The sequence below is a fragment of the Carcharodon carcharias genome, chromosome 2 (assembly GCF_017639515.1).
Source record: "Carcharodon carcharias isolate sCarCar2 chromosome 2, sCarCar2.pri, whole genome shotgun sequence".
Taxonomy (NCBI): domain Eukaryota; kingdom Metazoa; phylum Chordata; class Chondrichthyes; order Lamniformes; family Lamnidae; genus Carcharodon; species Carcharodon carcharias.
This window is the reverse complement of record NC_054468.1, coordinates 233,491,953-233,505,669: the sequence shown is the minus strand read 5'-3', so window position 1 is coordinate 233,505,669 and position 13,717 is coordinate 233,491,953.

Sequence of the window (13,717 nt, the reverse complement as noted above, 5' to 3'; positions counted from 1 at the left end):
AGATTTCATTCTCTCCTATCACAGACTTCAGTCTCTCTAAAACAGACATCACTCTCACCTAACAAGGACTTCACTCTCTCTAACACAGACTTCATTCTCTCCAACAGAGAATACACTCTCTCCAACACAGACTTCACTCTCTCCAACATAGACTTCATTCTCTCCAGCACGAATTTCACTCTCTCCAACACATAATTCACTCGCTCATACAAATTCTTCACTCTCTTCAACACAGACTTAACTCTCTACAAAACACACTTCACTCACTCCAGCACAGATTTGACTCTCTAACACAGACTTCACTCTCTCCAACACAGGCTTCAGTCCCTCCAACACAGACTTCAATTTCTCCAGCTCAGACTTCATTATCTCTAACACAGACTTCACCCTCCCTAACACAGACATCAATCTCCATAACACAGACATCACTCTCCATAACACAGACATCACTCTCCATAAAACAGACATCACTCTCCATAACACAGACATCACTCTCCATAACACAGACATCACTCTCCATAACAGAGACTTCACTCTCAATAACACAGACTTCACTCTCCATAACACAGACTTCACTCTCTCGAATACAGACTTCATTCTCTCCCACAAAGAACTCACTCGCCCCAACACAGGCTTCATTCTATCCAACACAGAGTCCACTCTCTCTAATACAGACTTCACTCTCCCTAACACAGACATCACTCTCTCTAACACAGACTTCAGTCTCTCCAACACAGTCTTCACTCTCTCCAACACAGACTTCACTCTCTCCAACACAGACTTCACTCTCTCCAACACAGACTTCACTCTCTCCAACACAGACTTCACTCTCTCCAACACAGACTTCACTCTCTCCAACACAGACTTCACTCTCTCCAACACATACTTCACTCTCTCCAACACAGACTTCACTCTCTCCAACGCAGAATTCACTATCTCCAACACAGACTTCACTCCCTCCAACACAGACTTCACTCCCTCCATCACAGACTTCACTCTCTCCAACACAGACTTCAGTATCTCCAACAGAGACTTCACTCTCTCCAACACAGAATTCACTCTCTCCAACACCGAATTCACTCTATCCAACACAGACTTCACTCTATCTTACACAGACTTCACTCTCTCCAACACAGACTTCACCCTCTCCAACACATAATTCACTCTAACACAGACTTCAAAATCTCTAACACAGACTTCAATCCCTCGATCAGAGTCTTCAGTCTCTCCAACACAGACTTCATTCTCTCCAGCTCAGACGTCACAATCTCTAACACTGATTTCACTCTATCTAACAGAGAATTCATTCTCTCAAACAAAGACTTCAGTATCTCCAACAGATACTTCAATCTCTAACCCAGTGCTCAATCTCTATAACACAGATTTCATTCTCTCCTATCACAGACTTCATTCTCTCTAAAACAGACATCACTCTCACCTAACAAGGACTTCACTCTCTCTAACACAGACTTCATTCTCTCCAACAGAGAATACACTCTCTCCAACACAGACTTCACTCTCTCCAACACAGACTTCACTCTCTCCAACACAGACTTCACTCTCTCCAACACAGACTTCACTCTCTCCATCACAGACTTCACTCTCTCCAACACAGACTTCACTCTCTGCAACACAGACTTCACTCTCTCCAACACAGACTTCACTCTCTCCAACACAGACTTCACTCTCTCCATCACAGACTTCACTCTCTCCAACACAGACTTCACTCTCTGCAACACAGACTTCACTATCTCCAACACAGCATTCACTCTCTCCAACAGACTTCACTCTCTCTAATACAGACTTCCCTCGATCCAACACAGGCTTCTCTCTCTCCAGCACAGACTTCAATCTCCCCAACACAGACTTCACTCTCTCCAACACAGACTTCACTCTCTCCAACACAGATTTCACTCTCTCCAACACAGCCTTCACTCTCTCGAACACTGACTTCATTCTCTCCAGCTCAGACTACGTTATTTCTAACATAGACTTCACACTCTATAACAGATTTCACTCTCTCCGACTCAGACTTCACTCTCTCCAACACAGATTACTCGCTCTAACACAGACTTCACTCTCTCTGACACAGTCTTCACTCTCTCGAACACAGACTTCACCCTCTCCAGCTCAGACATCACAATCTCTAACACAGTCTTCAATATCTCCAACAGAGGCTTCACTCCCTCCAACACAGAATGCACACTCTCTGTAACAAAGGCGTTCCAAAACAGACTTACCACTCTCTAGTTCACACTTCACTCTCCCCAACACAGACTACACTCACACTAACACAGATTTCACTCTCTGCAACACATAGTTCTCTCTCTCCAGCGCAGAATTCTCTCGATCCAAAACAGACTTCTCTCTCTCCAACACAGACTTCAATCTCTCCATCACAGACTTCACTCATTCAATACAGAATTCCCTCTCTCTCAAACAGACTTCACTCTGTCTAACACAGTCTTCACTCTCTCCAACACAGTCTTCACTCTCTCCAACACAGACTTCACTCTCTCTAACACAGTCTTCACTATCTCCAACACAATCTTCACTCTCTCCAACACAATCTTCACTCTCTCCAACACAATCTTCACTCTCTCCAACACAATCTTCACACTCTCTAACATAGACTTCATTTTCTCCAACATAGACTTCACTCTCTCCAACATGAATTTCATTCTCTCCAACACATAATTCACTCGTTCACACTTACACAGACTTCACTCTCTTCCGCACAAACTTCACTCTCCCCAGCACAGACTGCAATCTCACCAACACAGACACAGACTTCATTCTCTCCAACACAGACTTCACTCTATCCAACACAGACTTCACTCTCTCCAACACAGACTTCACTCTCTCCAACACAGACTTCACCCTCTCCAACACATAATTCACTCTATCTAACACAGACTTCAATCTCTCTAACACAGACTCCAATCCCTCAATCAGAGACTTCAGTCTCTCCAGCACAGACTTCACTCTCTCCAGCTCAGACATCACAATCTCTGACACTGATTCATTCCCTCTAACAGAGAATTCATTCTCTCAAACAAAGACTTCAGTATCTCCAACAGAGACATCACTCTCTCTAACACACACCTCAATCTCTCTAACACAGATTTCACTTTCTCCTAACACAGACTTCATTCTCTCTAAAACAGACATCACTCTCACCTAACAAGGACTTCACTCTCTCTAACACAGACTTCACTCTCTCTGACACAGACTTCACTCTCTCTGACACAGACTTCACTCTCTCCAACACAGACTTCACTCTCTCCAACACAGACTTCACTCTCTCAAACACAGACCTCATTCTCTCCAACCCAGACTTCACTCTCTCCATCACAGAATTCACTCTCTCCAAAACAGGCTTCACCATCTCCAAAACAGACTACAATCTCTCTAACACAGAATTCACTCTCTCCACGACAGGCTTCAATCTCTAACACAGACGTCACTTTCAAATATAGACGTCTCTCTATCCATAACAGACGTCACTCTCTCCAACACAGACTTCATTCTCTCTAACACCGACTTTACTTTCTCTCTAACACAATCCTCACCCTCTTGAACACAGACTTCATTCTCTCCAACAAAGTCTTCACTCTCTATCTAACGCTGACTTCAATCTCTCCGACACAGTCTTCACTCTCTCCAACACAGACTTCACTCTCATCAACACAGACTTCACTCTCTCTAACACAGACTTCACTCCCTCGAACACAGCCTTCACTCTCTCGAACACAAACTTCACGATCTCCAGCACAGACTTCACTCTCTCCAACACAGACTTCACTCTCTCCAACACAGACTTCACTCTCTCCAACACAGACTTCACTCTCTCCAACACATACTTCACTCTCTCCAACACAGACTTCACTCTCTCCAACACAGACTTCACTCTCTCCAACACAGACTTCACTCTCTCCAACACAGACTTCACTCTCTCCAACACAGACTTCACTCTCTCCAACACAGACTTCAGTCTCTCCAGCACAGACCTCAAAATCTGCAAGACAGACTTCACTCTCTCCAATACAGAATTCACTCTCTCCAACACAGCCTTCAATCTCTCTAACACAGAATTCACTCTCCAACACAGACCTCATTCTCTATAGCACAGATTTCACTCATCCAACACAGATATCACTTACTCTAAAACAGAATTCAATCTCTCTAACACAGACTTCATTCTCTCCAACACAGACTTCACTCTCTCCAACATAGACTTCATTCTCTCCAGCACGAATTTCACTCTCTCCAACACATAATTCACTCGCTCTAACAAAGTCTTCACTCTCTTCAACACAGACTTAACTCTCTACAAAACACACTTCACTCACTCCAGCACAGATTTGACTCTAACAGAGACTTCACTCTCTCGAACACAGGCTTCAGTCCCTCCAACACAGACTTCAATTTCTCCAGCTCAGACTTCATTATCTCTAACACAGACTTCACCCTCCCTAACACAGACATCACTCTCCATAACACAGACATCACTCTCCATAACACAGACATCACTCTCCATAAAACAGACTTCACTCTCCATAAAACAGACATCACTATCCATAACACAGACATCACTCTCCATAACACAGACTTCACTCTCTCGAATACAGACTTCATTCTCTCCCACAAAGAACTCACTCTCTCCATCACAGGCTTCATTCTATCCAACACAGAGTCCACTCTCTCTAACACAGACTTCACTCTCTCTAACACAGACATCACTCTCTCTAACACAGACTTCTTTCTCTCCAACACAGTCTTCAGTCTTGCCAACACAGACTTAAGTCTCTCCAACACAGACCTGACTCTCTCCAACACAGACTTCAGTCTCTCCAACACAGACTTCAGTCTCTCCAACACAGACTTCAGTCTCTCCAACACAGACTTCAGTCTCTCCAACACAGACTTCACTCTCTCCAACACAGACTTCACTCTCTCCAGCACAGACTTCACTCTCTCTAACACAGAATTCACTCTCTCTAACACAGAATTCACTCTATATAACACAGACTTCATTCTCTCCAACACAGACTTTACTCACTCCAACACACTTTTCAATCACTGTCTCTAACACAGACTTACTTCTCTCCAACACAGAATTCACTGTCTCCAAAACAGTCTTCACTCTCTCGAACACAGACTTCACTCTCTTCAGCACAGAATTCACTCGCTCTAACATAGACTTCACTCTCTCGAACACAGACTTCACTCTCTCTAACACAGAGTTCACTCTATCTAATACAGACTTCAATCTCTCGATCACAGACTTCACTCTCTCTAACACAGATTTCATGCTCAAACACACAGTTCACTCTCTCTAGCACAGATTTTAATCCCTCGAACAGAGACTTCAGTCTCGCCAACACAGACTTCTCTCTCCAGCTCAGACATCACAATCTCTAATACTGATTTCACCCTCTCTAACAGAGTCTTCACTTTCTCCAACACAGACTTCACTCTCTCCAACACAGAGACCTCTCTCTCTAAAACAGACTTCACTCTCCCTAACACAGACTTCACACTCTCAAACACAGACCTCATTCTCTCCAACCGAGACTTCACTCTCTCCAACACAGAATTCACTCTCTCCAAAACAGGCTTCACCATCTCCAAAACAGACTACAATCTCTCTGACACAGAATGCACTCTCTCCACGACAGGCTTCAATCTCTAACACAGACGTCATTCTCAAATATAGACTTCTCTCTCTCCAACACGGACATCACTCTCTCCAACACAGACTTCATTCTCTCTAACACTGACTTCACTTTCTCTCTAACACAATCCTCACCCTCTTGAACACAGACTTCAATCTCTCCAACAAAGTCTTCACTCTCTATCTAACGCTGACTTCAATCCCTCCGACACAGACTTCACTCTCTCCAACACAGACTTCACTCTCCCTAACACAGACTTCACTCTCCCTAACACAGACCTCACTCTCTCCAACACAGCCTTCACTCTCTCCAACACAGACATCAATCTCCATAACACAGACTTCACTCTCAATAACACAGACTTCACTCTCCATAACACAGACTTCACTCTCTCGAATACAGACTTCATTCTCTCCCACAAAGAACTCACTCTCTCCAACACAGGCTTCATTCTATCCAACACAGAGTCCACTCTCTCTAACACAGACTTCACTCTCCCTAACACAGACATCACTCTCTCTAACACAGACTTCAGTCTCTCCAACACAGTCTTCAGTCTCGCCAACACAGACTTAAGTCTCGCCAACACAGACTTCACTCTCTCCAACACAGAGTTCACTCTCTTCAACACAGACTTCACTCTCTCCAACACAGACTTCACACTCTCCAGCACAGACCTCACTCTCTCCAACACAGACCTCACTCTCTCCAACACAGACCTCACTCTCTCCTACACAGACTTCACTCTCTCCAACACAGACTTCACTCTCTCCAACACAGACTTCACACTCTCCAACACAGACATCACTCTCTCGAATACAGACTTCATTCTCTCCAACAAAGAATTCACTCTCTCCAACACAGGCTTCTTTCTATCCAACACAGACATCACTCTCTCTAACGTAGAATTCAGTCTCTCTAAAACAGCCTTCACTCTCTCTAACCCAGACTTCCCTCTCTCCAACAGACACTTCACTCTCCAAAACTGACTTCAATCTCTAACAAATTCTTCACTCTATCCAACATTGACTTCACTCTCTCCAACACAGAATGCACTGTCTCTCTAACACTGATGTTCCAAAACAGAATTTACACTCTCTAATTCAGACTTCACTCTCCCCAACACAGACTACACTCACACTAACACAGACTTCACTCTCTCGAGCACAGACTTCAAAATCTCCAAAACAGACTTCACTCTCTCCAACACAGTCTTCACTCTCTTCAATACAGAGACCTCTCTCTCTAAAACAGACTTCACACTCGCTAACAAACACTTCACACTCCATAACACAGACATTACTCTCCCTAACTCATACTTCACTCTCTCAAACACAGACCTCATTCTCTCAAACACAGACTTCATTCTCTCAAACACAGACTTCATTCTCTCCAACACAGATTACAATTTCTCCAACCCAGACTTCACTCTCTTCAACACAGACTTCACTCTCTCCAAAACAGACTTCAATCTTTAAAACGGATGTCACACTCTAACATAGACTTCACTCTTTTCAAGACAGGCATCAATCTCTAACACAGACGTCAATCTCGAATATAGACTTCATTCTCTCCAACACAGATGTCACTCTCTCAAACACAGACTTCATTCTATCCAACACCGACTTCACTTTCTCTCTAACACAATCCTCACCGTCTCCAACACAGACTTCAATCTCTCCGACACAGTCTTCAATCTCTCCAACACAGACTTCACTCTCTCCAGCACAGCCTTCACACTCTCCAGCACAGACTTCACCCTCTCCAACACAGACTTCACTCTCACAATACAGACTTCATTCTCTCCAACAAAGAATTCACTCTCTCCAACACAGGCTTCTTTCTATCCAACACAGACATCACTCTCCCTAACATAGAGTTCAGTCTCTCTAAAACAGCCTTAACTCTCTCTAACCCAGACTTCACTCTCTCCAACAGACACTTCACTCTCCAAAACTGACTTCAAACTCTAACAAAGTCTTCACTCTATCCAACGTTGACTTCACTCTCTCCAACACAGAATGCACTGTCTCTCTAACACTGATGTTCCAAAACAGAATTCACACTCTCTAATTCCGACTTCACTCTCCCCAACACAGACTACACTCACACTAACACAGACTTCACTCTCTCGAGCACAGACTTCAAAATCTCCAAAACAGACTTCACTCTCTCAACACAGTCTTCACTCTCTTCAATACAGAGACCTCTCTCTCTAAAACAGACTTCACACTCCCTAACACACACTTCACACTCCATAACACAGACATTACTCTCCCTAACGCATACTTCACTCTCTCAAACACAGACTTCATTCTCTCAAACACAGACTTCATTCTCTCCAACACAGACTTCACTCTCTCCAACCCAGACTTCACTCTCTCCAACACAGAATTCACTCTCTCCAAAACAGGCTTCACACTCTCCAAAACAGGCTTCATACTCTCCAACACAGTCTACAATCTCTCCATCACAGAATTCACTCTCTCCAACATAAACCTCACTCTCTCCAACATAGACATCATTCTCTCCAACACGAATTTCACTCTCTCCAACAAATAATTCACTCACTCTAACAAAGTCTTCACTCTCTTCAACACAGACTTCACTCTCTCCAAAACAGACTTCAATCTTTAAAACGGATGTCACACTCTAACATAGACTTCAATCTCTCCAAGACAGACATCAATCTCTAACACAGACGTCAATCTCGAATATAGACATCACTCTCTCCAACACAGATGTCACTTTCTCAAACACAGAATTCATTCTATCCAACACCGACTTCACTTTCTCTCTAACACAATCCTCACCCTCTCCAACACAGACTTCAATCTCTCCGAAACAGACTTCAATCTCTCCAACACAGACTGCACACACTCCAGCACAGCCTTCACACTCTCCAGCACAGACTTCACTCTGTCCAACACAGACTTCACTCTCTCCAACACAGACTATATCTCTCCAAAACAGACTTCACTCTCTCCTACACAGACTACAAGCTCTACAACAAAGAATTCACTCTCTCCAACGTAGACTTCAATCTCTCTAATATAGACTTCACTCTCTCCAACACAGACGTAACTCTCCCCAACACAGACTTCGTTCTCTCTAATGCAGACTTCACTTTCTTTCTAACACATTCCTCACCCTCTCTAACACAGACTTCATTCTCTGCAACAAAGATGTCACTCTCTCCAACACAGAAATCACACTCTCCAACACACACCTCATTCTCTCCAACAAAGACTACACTCTCTCCAACACAGACTTCACCCTCCCTAACACAGACTTCACACTCTATTACACAGAAAAATCTCACCCTAACACAGACTTCACTCTCTCAAACACAGACTTCACTCTCTCCAACACAAAAAACAATCTCTCCAACACAGAATTCACTCTCTGCAACATAGACTTCAATCTCTCTAACACAGACATTACTCTCTCCAACACAGGCTTCAATCACTAACACAAACATCACTATCTAATATAGACTTCACTCTCTCCAACACAGACGTCACTCTCTCCAACACTGACGTCACTCTCCCCAACACAGACTTCATTCTCTCTAACACAGACTTCACTTTCTCTCTAACACAATCCTTACCCTCTCCAACACAGACTTCATTCTCTCCAACAAATACATCAGTCTCTCCAACAAAGTCTTCACTCTCTCTCTAACGCTGACTTCACTCTCTCTGACACAGACTTCACCCTCTCCAACACAGTCTTCATTCTATCCAACACAGACATCACTCTCTCTAACACAGAATTCAGTCTCTCTAACACAGCGTTCACTCTCTCTAACCCAGACTTCATTCTCTCCAACAGACACTTCACTCTCCAAAACTGACTTCAATCTCTAACAAAGACGTCACTCTATCCAATGCTGACATCACTCTCTTCAACACAGAATGCACTCTCTCTCACCAACACAGAATTTCCAAATCAGAATTCACAATCACTAATTCAGACTTCATTCGCCCCAACACAGACTACACACACTCCAACACAGACTTCAATCTCTACAAGACAGACTTCACTCTCTCCAACACAGACTGCACACTCTCCTGCACAGACTTCACTCTCTCCAGCACAGACTTCACTCTCTCCAGCACAGACTGCACAATCTCCAACACAGACTTCACTCTCTCCAGCACAGACTTCAAAATCTCCACGACAGCCTTCACACTCTGAAACACAGACTTCACTCTCTCCAGCACAGACTTCATTCTCTCAAGCACAGACTGTACACTCGCGAGCACAGACTTCACTCTCTCCAGCACAGACTTCAAAATCTCCATGACAGCCTTCACACTCTCCAACACAGAATTCAATCTCTCCAGCAAAGACTTCAAAATCTCCATGACAGACTTCACACTCTCCAACACAGATGCACTGTCTTTAACACAGAATTCCCTCATCCAACATAAATTTCACTCTCTGAAACAGACTTCACTCTCTCTAAAACAGACTTCACTCTCTCTAACACAGACTTCACTCTCTCTAACACAGAGGTCAGTCTCTCTAACACAGGGGTCACTCTCTCCAACACGAATTTCACTCTGCCAACACATAATTCACTCACTCTAACAAAGTCTTCACTCTCTTCAACACAGACTTCATTCTCTCCAACACAGACTTCACTCTCTCCAAAACAGACTTCACTCTCTCCAACACAGACTTCACTCTCTCTAGCACAGACTTCAAAATCTCCAACACAAAATTCAATCTCTCTAACACAGCCTTCAATCTTTCTAACACAGAATTCACTCTCCAACACAGACTTCACTCATCCAACAGAGACCTCATTCTCTATAACACAGAATTCACTCATCCAACACAGATTTCACTCTCTCTAAAACAGACTTCACTCTCTCCAGCAAAGACTTCACTCTCTCTAACACAGACTTCACTCTCTCCAGCAAAGACTTCAAAATCTCCATGAGAGACTTCACACTCTCCAATACAGACGCACTCTCTTTAATACAGAATTCCAGCATCCAACATAAATTTCACTCTCTAAAACAGACTTCACTCTCTCTAAAACAGACTTCACTCTCTCTAACACAGAGGTCACTCTCTCCAGCTCGAACTTACACTCTCTCCAACACATAATTCACTCACTCTAACGAAGTCTTCACTCTATTCAACACAGACTTCATTCTCTCCAACACAGACTTCACTCTCTCCAAAACAGACTTCACTCTCTCCAACACAGACTTCACTCTCTCCAACACAGACTTCACTCTCTCCAACACAGACTTCACTCTCTCCAACACAGATTTCACTCTCTCCAACACAGACTTCACTCTCTCCAACACAGACTTCACTCTCTCCAACACAGACTTCACTCTCTCCAACACAGACTTCACTCTCTCCAACACAGACTTCACTCTCTCTAGCACAGACTGCAAAATCTCCAACACAAAATTCAATCTCTCTAACACAGCCTTCAATCTCTCTAACACAGAATTCACTCTCCAACACAGACCACTCTCTCCAACACAGACTTCACTCTCTCTAGCACAGACTTCAAAATCTCCAACACAAAATTCAATCTCTCTAACACAGCCTTCAATCTCTCTAACACAGATTTCACTCTCTCCAACACAGACTTCAATCTCTCCAACACAGACTTCACTCTCTCCAACACAGACTTCACTCTCTCCAACACAGACTTCACTCTCTCCAACACAGACTTCACTCTCTCTAGCACAGACTTCAAAATCTCCAACACAAAATTCAATCTCTCTAACACAGCCTTCAATCTCTCTAACACAGAATTCACTCATCCAACACAGACCTCATTCTCTATACACAGAATTCACTCATCCAACAAAGATTTCACTCTCTCTAAAACAGACTTCACTCTCTCTAACACAGACTTCACTCTCTCTAACACAGACTTCACTATTTCCAACACAGACTTCACACTCTCTAACACAGACTTCAATCTCTCCAGCTCAGATTTTATTATCTCTAACACAGACATCAATCTCTCTAACACAGCCTTAAGTCTCTCCAACAGACTTCATTCTGTCTAACACAGACTTCATTCTCTCTAACACAGTCTTCACTGTCTCGAAAATAGACTTCACTCTCTCCAGCTCAGACTTCACTCTCTCCAGCACAGACTTCACTCTCTCCAGCACAGACTTCACTCTCTCCAGCACAGACTTCACTCACTCCAGCACAGACTCCACTCTCTCCAGCACTGATTTCACAAACTCCAAGACAGAGTTCACTCACACTAACAGAGACTTCAATCTCTCCAACAGAGAATTCACTCTCTCCAACAGAGAATTCAATCTCTCTAACACAGACTTCACTCTCTCTAACACAGACTTCCATCTTTCCAACACGGACTTCACTCACTCCAGCACAGCTTTCACTCTCTCCAGCACAGATTTCCCTCTCTCCAGCACAGATTTCACTCCCTAACACAAAGTACACTCTCTCGAACACAGGCTTCACTCTCTCCAACACAGACTTCACTCTCTCCAGCTCAGACTTTTCTCTCTCCAACGCAGACTTCACTCTCTCCAACGCAGACTTCACTCTCTACAACACAGACTTCAATCTCTCCAGCTCTGACTTCACTCTCACCAGCACAGACTTCACTCTCTCCAGCAATGATTTCACAATCTCCAAGACCGACTTCTCTCACACTAACAGAGACTTCATTCTCTCCAACACAGACTTCAATCTCTCCAACAGAGAATTCACTGTCTCTAACAGAGAATTCAATCACTCTAACACAGACTTCACTCTCTCTAACACAGACTTCACTCTTTCCAACACAGACTTCTCTCTTGCCGACACAGACTTCACACTCTCCGGCACAGATTTCACTCTCTAACACAGACTTCACTCTCTCGAACACAGGCTTCACTCTCTCCAGCTCTGACTTCACTCTCTTGCACTCTGACTTCAAAATCTTCAGCTCTGACTTCACTATCTCCAACACAGACTTCACTCTCTCCAGCACAGACTTCACTCTGTCCCATGCAGACTTCAGTCCCTCCAACACAGATTTCACTCTCTCCAAAGCAAACTTCACTCTTTCCAAAACAGGCTTCGCTCTCTCCAACACAGGCTTCACACTCTCCAGCTCAGACTTTACTCTCTCCAGCTCAGACATCACTCTCTCCAACTCAGACTTCACTCTCTCCAGCTCTGACTTCACTATCTCTAACACAGCCTTCACTCTCTCTAAACACAGACTTCCCTATTCCGAACAGTCTTCACTCTCTTTAACACAGACTTCACTCTCTCGAACACAGACTTCACTCTCTCCTACACATACTTCTCTCTCGCCAGCACAGACTTCCCTCAATCCAACACATGCTTCTCTCTCTCCAGCACAATCATCACACTCTCCAACACAAACTTCAATCTCTCCAACACAGACTTCACTCATCCAACACACAGTTCACTCTCTCTAAAGCAGACTTCACTCGCTCGAACACAGTCTTCACTCTCTCCAACACAGAATTCAATCCCTCTCCAATACAGACTTCAGTAAGTAACAAAGCGTTCACTCTTTCCAACACAGACTTCACTCTCTGCAACATAGACTTCATTCTCTTCAACACAAATTTCACTCTCTCCAACAAATAATATAGTCGCTCTAACAAAGTCTTTCCTCTCTTCAACACAGACTTCACTCTCCCCAAATCAGACTTCAGTCTCTCCAAAACAGATTTCACATTCAAACATAGAATTCATTCGCTCCATAACAGTTTTCATTCTATAACACAGACTTCAATCTCTCGAACACAGGCTTCACTCTCTCCAACACAGACTTCACTCTCTCCAACACAGACTTCACTCTCTCCAACACAGACTTCAATCTCTCCAAAACTGATTTCACATTCTAACACAGACTTCACTCGGTTCAGCAGAGATTTCACTCTATAACACAGAGCTCATCATCTATAACACAGACTTCACTCTCTCTAACACAAACTTCACAATCTCTAACACAGAATTAACTCCCTGTAACACAGAATTCACTCTTTCCAACACAGAAT